We start from the raw sequence: 11,967 nt of genomic DNA, 5'->3' as shown, positions 1-11,967 counted from the left end.
CGGTCTTCACACATTTTTTTTTCCATTTTACATATTTTTCATTATTATAGCTTTTTATTTATAAAACATATGCATGGGTAATTTTTCAACATGACCCTTGCAAAACCTTCTGTTTCAACTTTTTCCCTCCTTTCTGCCACACCTTCCTCTAGATGGCAGGAAGTTCAATATGTTAAAGTACATATTAAATACAATATATGTATACATATTTATAGTTATTTTGCTGCACAAGAAAAATCGGATTTACAAAGAAGGTAAAAATAACCTGAGAAGGAAAACAAGAATACAAGTAGACAATAACAGAAAGAGTGGAAATGCTATGTTGTCACACACATATTTTAAAGGACGAACAATGATGAAGAAAACTAATGAGAAAAAGAAGAAGCTCTTGTATCCTGTCTGCATAAGGAAATGGTCAGGAGTCAAAGAATCAAAGACAGGAAAACTAAAATGAACTCTGCTAAGCAACTTTCAAGCCAAAGGATTCTTAGCCTGGGGGCACTCTAGGGAAGCCAACATAAACCTCAAGAAGTGGGTAATGTGTGAGAAGTACAGGAGAAGCCAATATGAGCTCAGGTAATTGAGTCTGAAGCCAGATAATGTTCTGAATGAATGCCCTTCAAGAGATAGGGGGAAAAGGGAATTAAGTCAGCATGAATTCTATTAATTGAGGATCTGACCTCAGGTCCCAGACCTGACCTGTCAGAACATAATCCAGAAATATAGCTTGTTCCCATGACAGTGCAAGGAGTCTCCCCATGCCCTTTTCAAAGAAATGGGATCCACATTAGAGTCCAATCAGCTTGTAGGTACCTAGCCTCCTTGAGAATATTGAGATAGTGAAACTCCCAGTATCTCTGGTTCCAGGGTTAAGTCATCATGACTTCTCTTAATTGGAGACCTGAAGCCAGATGACAGCCCTAACCTATCAGAACATAATCAAGAGATATAGCTTGTCACCCCCAAGTCACAGTGCAAGGACACAGGCCTCCCTATGTATCTCTCAAAGAAATGATATCCACATTAGGGTCCAATCAGCTTGTGGGTGCCCAGGTTCCTTGGGAATGATGAGATCAGTACAAATTCCATTGACTAAGACCTATTAGGAATATAGAAGAAGAGAGAATTAATTACTGATAGGGCATTGTGGAAATGTAGGAGACATGTAAGGCTGAGATTAGCATCCTACCCAACCCATCTACAAATTCTAGAGCAGTGAGAGCCTAGTCTTTGTAGAGTTTAAATCTGAGAACTGAAGCTTGAAATATGAATAATCAGGGGAGGAAACCACCCAGAAAATAGAAAACAGGCATAGCAAACTAAGAAGAAAAGAATAATTCCAAAACAAATACAACCAAACCTCAGTAGACAAAATGGCTTGGCCAAAAGACATGTAATTTGGAGAAAATCTTGCCAAAAAGTAGAAACTAAAGGCTTACACCTGAAAATGACTTACTTTAGAAAAGTGAGTATAATTTTACATGTAGTATGAAGGGAGAGGGAAAGAAATAGGTCTTCAGAATTGAGAACAATAGAACATTCCTGACATAAAGACCAAACCCAAGCAGAAATTTTGAAATGCAAAGTTGGCAATTGAATAAACCTAGAAAGTTTCTTTGAGAAATTTAAATGAATGATTGTGTTCCTCTGAATGTGTATCTGAACTTGTAATGCCAGAGAAACTAAGCAAGATAGAGATTTGAGAACAATTTAATAATTTATTTAATGGAGAGATTTACCGGGACCAATGGATCCATCGTTTTGGTCTCAGGGCTGAATGAGACTATCATCTCAAAGAATCCAGCCCTGAATGTCGGATACAAGATTCTTTTATACCTTTACAAGACCAATGACATAATAGGGGAGGTACCTGGATGGGGATGACCTAATGGAGGCAGTTACCTAGGATGACATAATGGAGGGAGGTACTGGAGAGGCTCCTAATATGCTAATGATGTCTAACATGGATAAAGACCTTTATCCCATTAAACATTAAGAGGGAAAGAAGTCAAGATCGAAGATAGTCAAGATATAAGACATTTATCCTATCAAATATTAAGAGGGAATGGTTATAACCTGAGGCAGAGTAACTGAATAGGACAATTAGGAAAACTAGGTCAGGACATTAAAAGAGAACTGTGGCACAACACACTGTATAACTTAAAATGGGTGTGTATTATAAGTCTGATATTCTTCCTTTCAACATGAACACAATTTTTATACCCATAAAAAAGACCTGTATTTCCCACAATTGTAAGAAAATTCTTCAAAGTAATCTTGATGAGAGTGAAACCAGACAGCCTTGTAAAGTTATGTAAAATGACCAACAAAAAGTTATACAAATTTAAATTGGTTTTACATTCTCTGGAACCAGGAAGAACTTCCAGATAATGACTCTTTTCATATACAAACCTAAATGGTCCCACCCTCTGGAACCAGGAAGAAGAATATCCAGAGGATGTACTTTTTCATATACAAACTTAAGTGGTCTTGCCTATTCTGTTCTATTGTTCTATTTCTGTATAAAGTAGGCTTTCAGAAAATGTCTCTTTGCAAAAAATCACTTCTCTCTTGAGAATGATTTTGCTGGCCAAGAACCCCTTATCTTGGTGTCTTTCTAACAATAAAAGCCTTTTTATCACAGCCTTTGAGTAAGTGAATTTCCTTCCCTACAAGCCTGAAACCTTGGAGAATCAGGATTGCACCCCTATCCCTGCCACACCTCTCCTTCACCACCCTGCCCTGGTCAATCTTAGGACTTCAAAATTAGCCGCTATGAAATTTCCCATTGCTATGTTTAGGATACTTATAGACCTGGACTAGCTTTTTTGATAATCTTTGAAAGCAGCTTATTTTTTCTAAAATCCCTAAATTTCATTCTGGACTTATCCCTCACTGAAGTAATCATTGACCATCTGTTTGGGATTGTGATCTGTCAGTTCACAAAAATTAAAAACAAAGACAAAAAACCCAAATTAGAAGAGTCTTATTTGTGTGGTATTCACCTTTAATGTCTTCTTTGGGCAACTGGAATTTTTTATTTTACTTATATAAGATTTGGAATATCAAATATTGTTCCTTAATTAAAATTTTTCCTGTTTAAAAAATTTAGTAGGAAGAGGTTATGTCCTTAGCAGGAAGATGGCACCATAGTGTTTGCATGGAAGACTTGAATCTTGGATTGGACTGATGCGGGAAAGAGTCCAATCTTTGATTCCCAAGCCCCCCTAGTTAATGTAAATTACCCTTTGACTCACAAATCGTGGTCCCTTTGAATTCCAATAGAAGATCCGGACCTGTCCCAGCCCCACCCCGATCTGAGCCAACTTTGGGGCTACATCCAAAAGCCCCTTGAGCTAAGTCTCCTATTACAAAAGGGCTATGCTGGGAACCCCTCTTTGCAGAGATTCCAAACATGCTAGCCATGTGAGAACTCTCTGTCCACTGGACCCTCTGTCCAGTGCCCTCCTTGTCTCTACCTTCACCTATCTCCTACTTCTAAACTCAATAATAAACCTCTTTTATCAATCTAGCTCTCTGGCTAATAAATGCTTTTATTGGGGACTCGGGCCACTACTAGACCTCATTTACCGCTGTATCCTTGCGCCAAATCCAAGGGGGTTGCAGGGGAGCTCTGTTTGACTTCCTGTACCCCAAACCTGCCACTAGACCTTAACTAAGCCCTAATTTCATTTAGGTACCCCAAATCTAGACCTCAACATTTGGTCTATATCTCAACAGGACCTCAGACAGTAGCAGCATGACCCTGGGCAAAGTTCCTTAATCTCTGTCTACCTCAGTTTTCTCAAATTTAAAATAGGAATAAATAGCACCCACCTGTAAAGTACCTGCTAGCTCTCTGGAGGGCCAGGGTAAGCCAGAGTCAAGATAAATCAAAGTCCTTGGTCTTTAAGGGGAGAAATGAAGGAGGTAGACAAGCTGCCACACAGCTTGCCAAAGATGTATCCTGGATTTTGGAGCCTAGAGTCTCCAGCCTTTCTCCTCCTCATCCTGCCTCCAAGTGACTGGCTTCTTTTCCCACCAATACCACCCCACACCCTGGCCAGTCTCCCTCAGATCCTTGCCTACCATTATCTCAACACCAAACATTCAGCAAGGAGATCCAACACATCACCATATCATCTAAATGTGTTTATAGAGCCAGTCTCACATCGAATAGGTAATTAGCTTTATGTGCTCAGTTGTCTGATTGAAGCATACCTTTTTTAGAGTTTCAGACCTCTATATCTTCTACTTTATTTTGTTTTAGAATACAGATCTCAGGCTCTCCCTGACTTCTCAGGGAGGTGAGAACCCCCAAAAGAGGTGATCACACCCTCCCTGACTTCTCAGGAAGGGAGATGAAAAACACCAAAGGAAAGTGGTGAGTATTGTTAGTGGGTTTCTGGGCTGAAGGGTGTTACTAGAAACAGTTATACATAAATCCATCAGCATGGGAAGTATTACACAAGCACATAGCAATAAAGCCCAGGCAAGTAGTGATGACTCTCCCCACAGCTGGTGCAGGCTCAATGTGGTGTGACAAACATGAACTGTACATGCATATAGTGATATAACAAACAATATCAATCAACATGGTATTGTAAAAGATTTCCAGAAGTCCTAGAAGGAGGATATGTAAATAACAATCATACATATGTCTCCTTCAGCAACCAAGAGATAATCCAAAACCAATCTATTGTCCATTACTTTATGTGTAAGGGAATCCAATGATTCCTGCAGATTTTGAAGTCCTGCAACAGTCTTATCATTTCTCAGAAAATCAAATGATTCCTGAGTGTTTTCAAGTCCTGCATCCGTCTCATTAACAATTTTTGCTGTCCATGAGTCAATTGCCATAACTGCTATACTCTTTTAGTGGTGGGCATAATCAGCAATGGAACCACCCAATGTTTCTTGGGTCATCTCCTTCGTTTCAAGGGTCTGCTCCATCTCTCTCTGATGGACCAGGCAAATGCGGCAGGAACCATCTGATTCCTTCTCCATCTGAAGAGATAGAAGCAAATCCTCTCCCCCAAGCAGTTAATCTATCTGGTCCTTTTCTGGATCTCTCCACATCACCTTGTGATTATCTAGAGAATGGAGCTGCTCATACTGGACACTGCCCTTCCAATGGGTTAGAAAACCTGTCTGCTGGAGCCAGTGCATCTTTGTCAAAAATCAAGAAGTTAATAGTATAAAGAGCTAAATTTAGAAGTTCTCTAGGGTTACCTGTGACTCCCCCTTTCTTTTGTTTTTGAAGTAGTGTCTTGATGTCTCTGTTTCTCCTCTCTACTATTGCCTGTCCTTGAGGATTAAAGGGTATACCAGGGGTGGCTAAAATCTTATACTGTGCACAAAAGTGTGCAAAATGTTTAGAAGTATATGCAGGTCTATTATCTATATTTATTGCTTGTGGCACACCCATAATTGCAAATACTTGTATAAGGAATTCAGTGATCACTTGGGCTGTCTCTTTTGCTGCTGGTATTGCAAAAGTGAATCCTGAAAAGGTGTCTACTACAACATGGTTGGGTCACATCCATTTGCCAAATTTCATTAGGTCTCAAACCATAAGGGTTCTTTCCTAGAGGGAGTGTAGGAGCAAAGGAAGGCAAGCTGTACAAATTTTTATTATGCTCCTAGCTTCCTCTTTTGCTATTCCAAATTGTAAACTAAAGCTTGAGCAACCTGATGATATTTAGAATGAGATTCTTGGGCTGCCTGAAATCAAGGAGTATTGGCCAACATGATTAGAAGGCTATCTGCTTTAACTTACCATCAAAAATAGGACCTGGAAGTCCACTATGTGAGTGGACATGCAAGATATAAATCTTAGCTGGATACTTTCTCACTTGCTCTTGAAGTTCCTTAAAGAGCTGATTTATTTTATTTGGGCCGTGGCAATTCTTTGTACCACACCTACTGAATAGGTCTGAATCAGATATTATATTTATATTTCCTGGATAACAAATAAGAGCTAGAATGATTGCATACAATTCATTCTGCTGAGTGGACTGAAAAGGAGTTCTGACTACTCTCTTTATAGTTAAATCACGAGAGTATACAGCACAAATATTATGTTTGGATGCATCTGTAAAGATAGTTGGTCCTTTAAGAGGAACTTTAGAAACTTTTTCTTCAAGAATCCATTGCCAATTATGAAATAGTCTAGTTATCTTTAATGGAAAGTCCTATGTAAAATTTGCAGCCATGGCCAATAAACTGTGCCACTCTGGGATGGTTTCACAGCATGCATTAATTTGTGCATTAGTATAAAAGGTGTATATCTTGTCGGGTCTTATCCTAGATAATTGTACTGCTTCCTTAATGGCCCTTAATAAAATTCTAGCCAGAAGCACTGGGTAAGGAGTAAGGCTTTGTTCTGGTTGTGGTGGGAGGTTCACCCACTCTATCACAGTCTCCTTGATGAAGGACTGCTGTGGGTACCTCTTTTGTAGCAAAAACTGATATTTCCAAGGGGTTTTGAGTGACTCTTTCAACCACATTGGATAAAGCCAATTCAACTTCTCTCAAGTTGAGAGCTTCTTTTGTAAGCTGGTATGGTGAGTTTAAAGCACTGTCTCCCCTTAAAATGTCATATAATGGTTGCAATTGATAAGTAGTCAAGCCTAACACTGGACGCATCCATTGCATATCTCCTATCAATTTCTGAAAGTCATTTAAAGTGTTTAGCTTCTCTGTTCTTAAGGAAAGTTTTTGTACTATAAGCACCTTAGCATATACTTCATATCCTAAATATTGAAAAGGAGAATGTCTTTGAATTTTTTCTGGAGCTATATGCAATTTGTAGTTCCTTAATGTTTCTATCGTCTTTTTTAGATATGCTTTTAACATTTGCTCCTCAGATGCACATCCCAATATATCATCGATATAATGTAATAACATTACTTTTGGAAATGCTTTTCTTACTGGAGTAAGAGCAGCAGCAACATACATTTATATACCTCATATACCAATGCACAAATTAATGTGTTCTGTGAAACCATACCAGAGTGGCAAATTTTATTGGCCACAGCTCCAAATTTTACACATGGGTCTCCATTAAAGATAACTTGACTATTACACCATCTAAAAGGATGAAAGTTCAATTGAGATGATATTTTTGAAGGACTTAATATAGCGCTTGGAATATAAATATTTAACAAATGCTTGTTTTCTTCCTTCATGGCTGAAGAAAAGACCCCTTAATGGCAGAAGAAAATTAACTAGGGGCCCATGAGCTCCCTTTGCATGCAGTGGTGATTACTTGTAGTTTTTTTCAACATTTAATATCAGACATTTATTGTAGAAAAATGGAATACAAATTTTTTAAAATAAATGAACAAATTTCAAATTTGATTGGCCACTAGCAATATTTTAATGTTTCATTCATTCATTTGGACTGCCACATATAAGAAATATGTTTATATTAATACTATGAAAGGACAATGTTTTAAGGGAAATATAATTCTGAAAGTTATTGTTAAAAAAGGAGGTAAATTAGAAAAAATAAGGAACTAGCTTCAGAATAAGGAGATAAAGATAAGAAAAAATAGTGTGGCTTTTTAAAATTCCCTATAGCACATTCCTTGTCTCAACTTTGGCTGTAAATGGATACTAATGGAATGAAAATCACAGATTTTAATCTAGCTGTAATGGGCAGCTTTGCCAATAGGAATTTTCAAAAGATCAGTCTAGTATATATTAATCTGGTACAATATTTTGAAATCATAATCCAGATAAATTTCTACTACCATCAAATTAAACTTTAAAAATTATTAAGGAAAATATGAAACCACAATTTTTGTTTTAATTTTTTTTTTTTGAAGGAGAAGATAACTTGTGATTTTTTTTTTTTTTTTTTCTTTTTCTTTCTTTTTTTTTGCTGTAAGGAATCCCAGTTAGGAATCACTCTTCACAAATGCAAATAGCTGTTATGTAACTTTTAGTCTTATGAGAGTTAGAGTATGTAATGAGCTGAATCTCTGAGCAGATGCACTGAGGTCCTGAGCACTTAAGGCTAATTAACAATTGGATAATACTCTATTAATATATGCTTGGAGAAAGAATGGCCCCACCCATTCTTTGTGCAAGTTTGATGTGTTGTAGAGGAGAATGCTTAGAGGATTTGGTGGGTGGGGTGTGAGAGCCAGAGGCACTGCTGGCTGAATTCCTGTCACAATTGCTCTCACTTTAGCCATTCTCCAGTTGATAAATGGTCAAAAGATATGAACAGACAATTTTCAGAGGATGAAATTGGAACTATTACTACTCATATGAAAGAGTGTTTCAAATCACTATTGATCAGAGAAATGCAAATTAAGATAACTCTGAAATACCACTATACACCTGTCAGATTGGCTAAGATGACAGGAAAAAATAATGATGAATGTTGGAGGGGATGCGGGAAAACTGGGACACTGAATCATTGTTGGTGGAGTTGTGAACAAATCCAACCATTCTGGAGAGAAATCTGGAGTTATGCCCCAAAAGTTATCAAACTGTGCATACCCTTTGATCCAGCAATGCTACTACTGGGCTTATACCCCAAGGAGATACTAAAGAAGGGAAAGGAACCTGTATGTGCCAAAATGTTTTTGGCAGCCCTATTTGTAGTGGCTAGAAACTGGAAAATGAATGGATGCCCATCAGTTGGAGAATGGTTGGGTAAATTATGGTATATGAATGTTATGGAATATTATTGTTCTGTAAGAAATGACCAGCAGGATGAATACAGAGAGGCTTGGAGAGACTTACATGAATTGATGCTAAATGAAATGAGCAGAACTAGGAGATCATTATATGCTTCAACAACGATACTGTATGAAGATGTATTCTGATGGAAGTGGATTTCTTTGACAAAGAGACCTAATTCAGTTTCAATTGATCAATGATGGACAGAAGCAGCTACACCCCCAAAAAAGAACACTGGGAAATGAATGTAAACTGTTTGCTTTTTTGTTTTTCTTTCTGGGTTATTTCTACCTTCTGAATCCAATTCTCCCTGTGCAACAAGAGAACTGTTCAGTTCTGCACACATATATTGTATCTAAGATATACAGTGACATATTTAACATATATAGGACTGCTTGCCATCTAGGGAGGGGGTAGAGGGAGAGAGGGGTAAAATCGGAACAGAAGTGAGTGCAAGAGATAATGTTGTAAAAAATTACCCTGGCATGAGTTCTGTCAATAAAATGTTATTATAAACAAACAAACAAACGAAAACACAATTGCTCTCACTTCGTATTGCCATTCCCTTTCACCTCTGCAAAGAATAAAGATCAAGGACTTTCCCTTATTCTGACTCCAGCTGATTTTAATATATTCTGGGTGCTAAATGCAGTCAGCACAAGAGTATTTATGTTGACTCAAATTTCAATGGTTTTCTGTAGATGCTAATGTCTATACTACTTTTGTATAAATTAGAGATATTGTTAAAAAATTAGAGATCCATTGAACATGGATCATCATAAACCTGTCCAGAAAAAGGAATGAGGCGTGTAGGAAAAAGGATTGTTTTTTGCTTCTTCACCTAGATATTTAAGTTGCTAGTCTTCTCCTTTATTCATAGGCACAACCAAGGTCTATTATTAGGAAGGTAAACATAGAAAATTATTTCTTTCTCTCTCCACAATGTCCTAAAAAGAATTCCCAGGTCATTTTGGTTAATTTCATGGACATTCTTTGCAAAGATCATATAAAATAAAAACCCAAGTTAAAAATTGTTTATACTTCCCACTTTATTCTCTTTCTTCAAATCCCCCAACAGGAACATCAGCAGAATACATCACCCAAACCTAACAAGCACTCTGCTTTATATCCAATCTGTTTTATAAAATTACCATCATAGGAAATAGAAGTAACTTCAATTTGGAAATTGAATGTTGATCATTTTAGGTTTTCTCCTAAATGAACATTTCTTTAATACCCTGTTGTCCTGATTTACTTGATTCTACCACAAAAACTAAGGTTCTGATCAAAGGCAATCAAGCATCATAGGCTAGCTGGATTTCACTTTTCTAGGATGATTGCTTCTTTTTTTCCCCCCCTCTTTTCTTCAAGTCTCCATCCCAGTAACATCTTCCAAAGTTTGATATTAAATGCAAATATCAGAATTACACTTTACTCATGGAATATTGATGGATCTTCCAAGATTTACAGGGTGTAAAAATGCACATTTGTTTAGTAATTTAAAAGAAGACAGTGAACTAAGAAGAGCCTTCTGAGTATATTTGAGGTAGATATGGGATCCAGGGCCTCCCTTAACATGAAATTCATTCCAGCGAATGTATTCATAACATTGCAGTGGAGAAACTGTTCCCCATTTGCCATTCTGAGAAGAGGAAGCTATCTGGTGGATAAATTGACATGTTGTTTCTACTGCAAGAAATATGGATGTTTTATTTACAGCATTTGAAATAACCAGATCCCTCAGTGGCTATAGAACTTAAGCTAATAAATTAAGTAGAGTCAGTGTTTGAATCCAGAATATATAAAAAAAGTATGATTTTTTCTCCAAGAAATTTATCTCCCTGTGATTTCTTATTGTTAATCAAATTCTCTCCATAGCCAGATAATTTTCCGTCATTAAGTGTTAGTCCTTGGGGCAGGTGGTTTAAATGGCTCAGAGTGAGTATAAATAGCAATTATTTCTGTTTTGACCAGAAATCCTGAGGGTCTTCCCTTCCCGAACTGAATTTTTTTTTTTTGACTAGGTAAAAGAAGCCATTTGTTCTCTCATTTCTTATCTAGCTTTAGTCATTGTATGGGCCTTGGCTGGGAAAGAACTTAAAAAGGTCAAGGTCTCCCATTGCATCCAGAGCCATCTCCAGTCATCCCCAGAGGTTAAATTTCCCCTATTAATTTGTCCCTGTTTATAATGTCTTTGCTGAATTTCTCTTGGGTTAGCCCACCATGATATTTTGTGGGGTCTTTCCTCTCATCCCCTCCCCCATGCCTCATGGTGTCTTTTTCCTCTATGTATTTAGCCTGCCACTCAGTGGTGTATACCCAGCTCATAGTGTATGCCCTTTCTTTTGGTTCATTGTGAGTTTCATTTGTCTTTTTCATTGCTAATTGTTAAAACCCCTTTCCTTCCTAATGTATGTTTTCCCAAATTTATTTCATATTTACCATTCCTGATGCCTATTTTATCTCTTCATTTTGTCTATAACCTCTTCTCATAAAAAAATGTACCTTTTGGCAAAGAGAAAAGCCTTGTCAGTTCTTCACATGTGAATTGCTACTGAACCTCAACATTTGGTGCCAATTGCAATCCTCAGGCTCATCATTTATTGTCTACCTAAATCGCATTGATTTCTTCCTTCCTTCCTTCCTTCCTTTCCCCTTTCCAAACCTCCTTGCCTTCCTTCCTCCCTTCCTTTCCTCTTTACTTTTCCCCCCTTCCATCTTCCCCCTCCCTTCTCTGTCCCTCTCTTCCTCCCTTCTTTCCTTCCTTCCTCCCCTCCTTTCCTCCCTTCCTTCCTTCCTTCCTTCCTTCTTTCCTTCCTTTCTTCCTTCCTTCCTCCCTTCCTTCCTTCCCTCTCTTCCTTCCTCCCATCTTTTCTTTCTTCCTCCTCTCCCTTTGTCCATATAGGAAATCATATTCTTACTGTTATGCTTCAGTTTCCTTGAATTGTTCTGCTTCAGTTTCCCTGAATTGTTCTGCCTCAGCCTCCCTGGTGGCAACCCCCCTTTCTGGCCATTAGGATTGAGATAATTAGGGCTTGGAGCCCTGATCACTAGCATTCCAAACCTCTAGATGGCTTATCTCAGATATCTTACACCTGGGGCTTAGTGTCTTCTAGATTCCCAATTTATCAGAATTTATGATCCTTCTTCATCCCCAACCTGTCAGAACCGAATTTATAGTCTGTTCTTAGAAGTTCCCACTCACCAGTGCTCTACACCCCCTCTGTCTTTGTCTCCCTGATCACTGGAGCCCTATGAGAATCCCTAGAA

This window comes from Sarcophilus harrisii, chromosome 3, assembly GCF_902635505.1.
Source record: "Sarcophilus harrisii chromosome 3, mSarHar1.11, whole genome shotgun sequence".
In the NCBI taxonomy this organism is placed as follows: domain Eukaryota; kingdom Metazoa; phylum Chordata; class Mammalia; order Dasyuromorphia; family Dasyuridae; genus Sarcophilus; species Sarcophilus harrisii.
The sequence above is the reverse complement of the archived record's forward strand: the minus strand, read 5'-3'. Positions refer to the sequence as shown.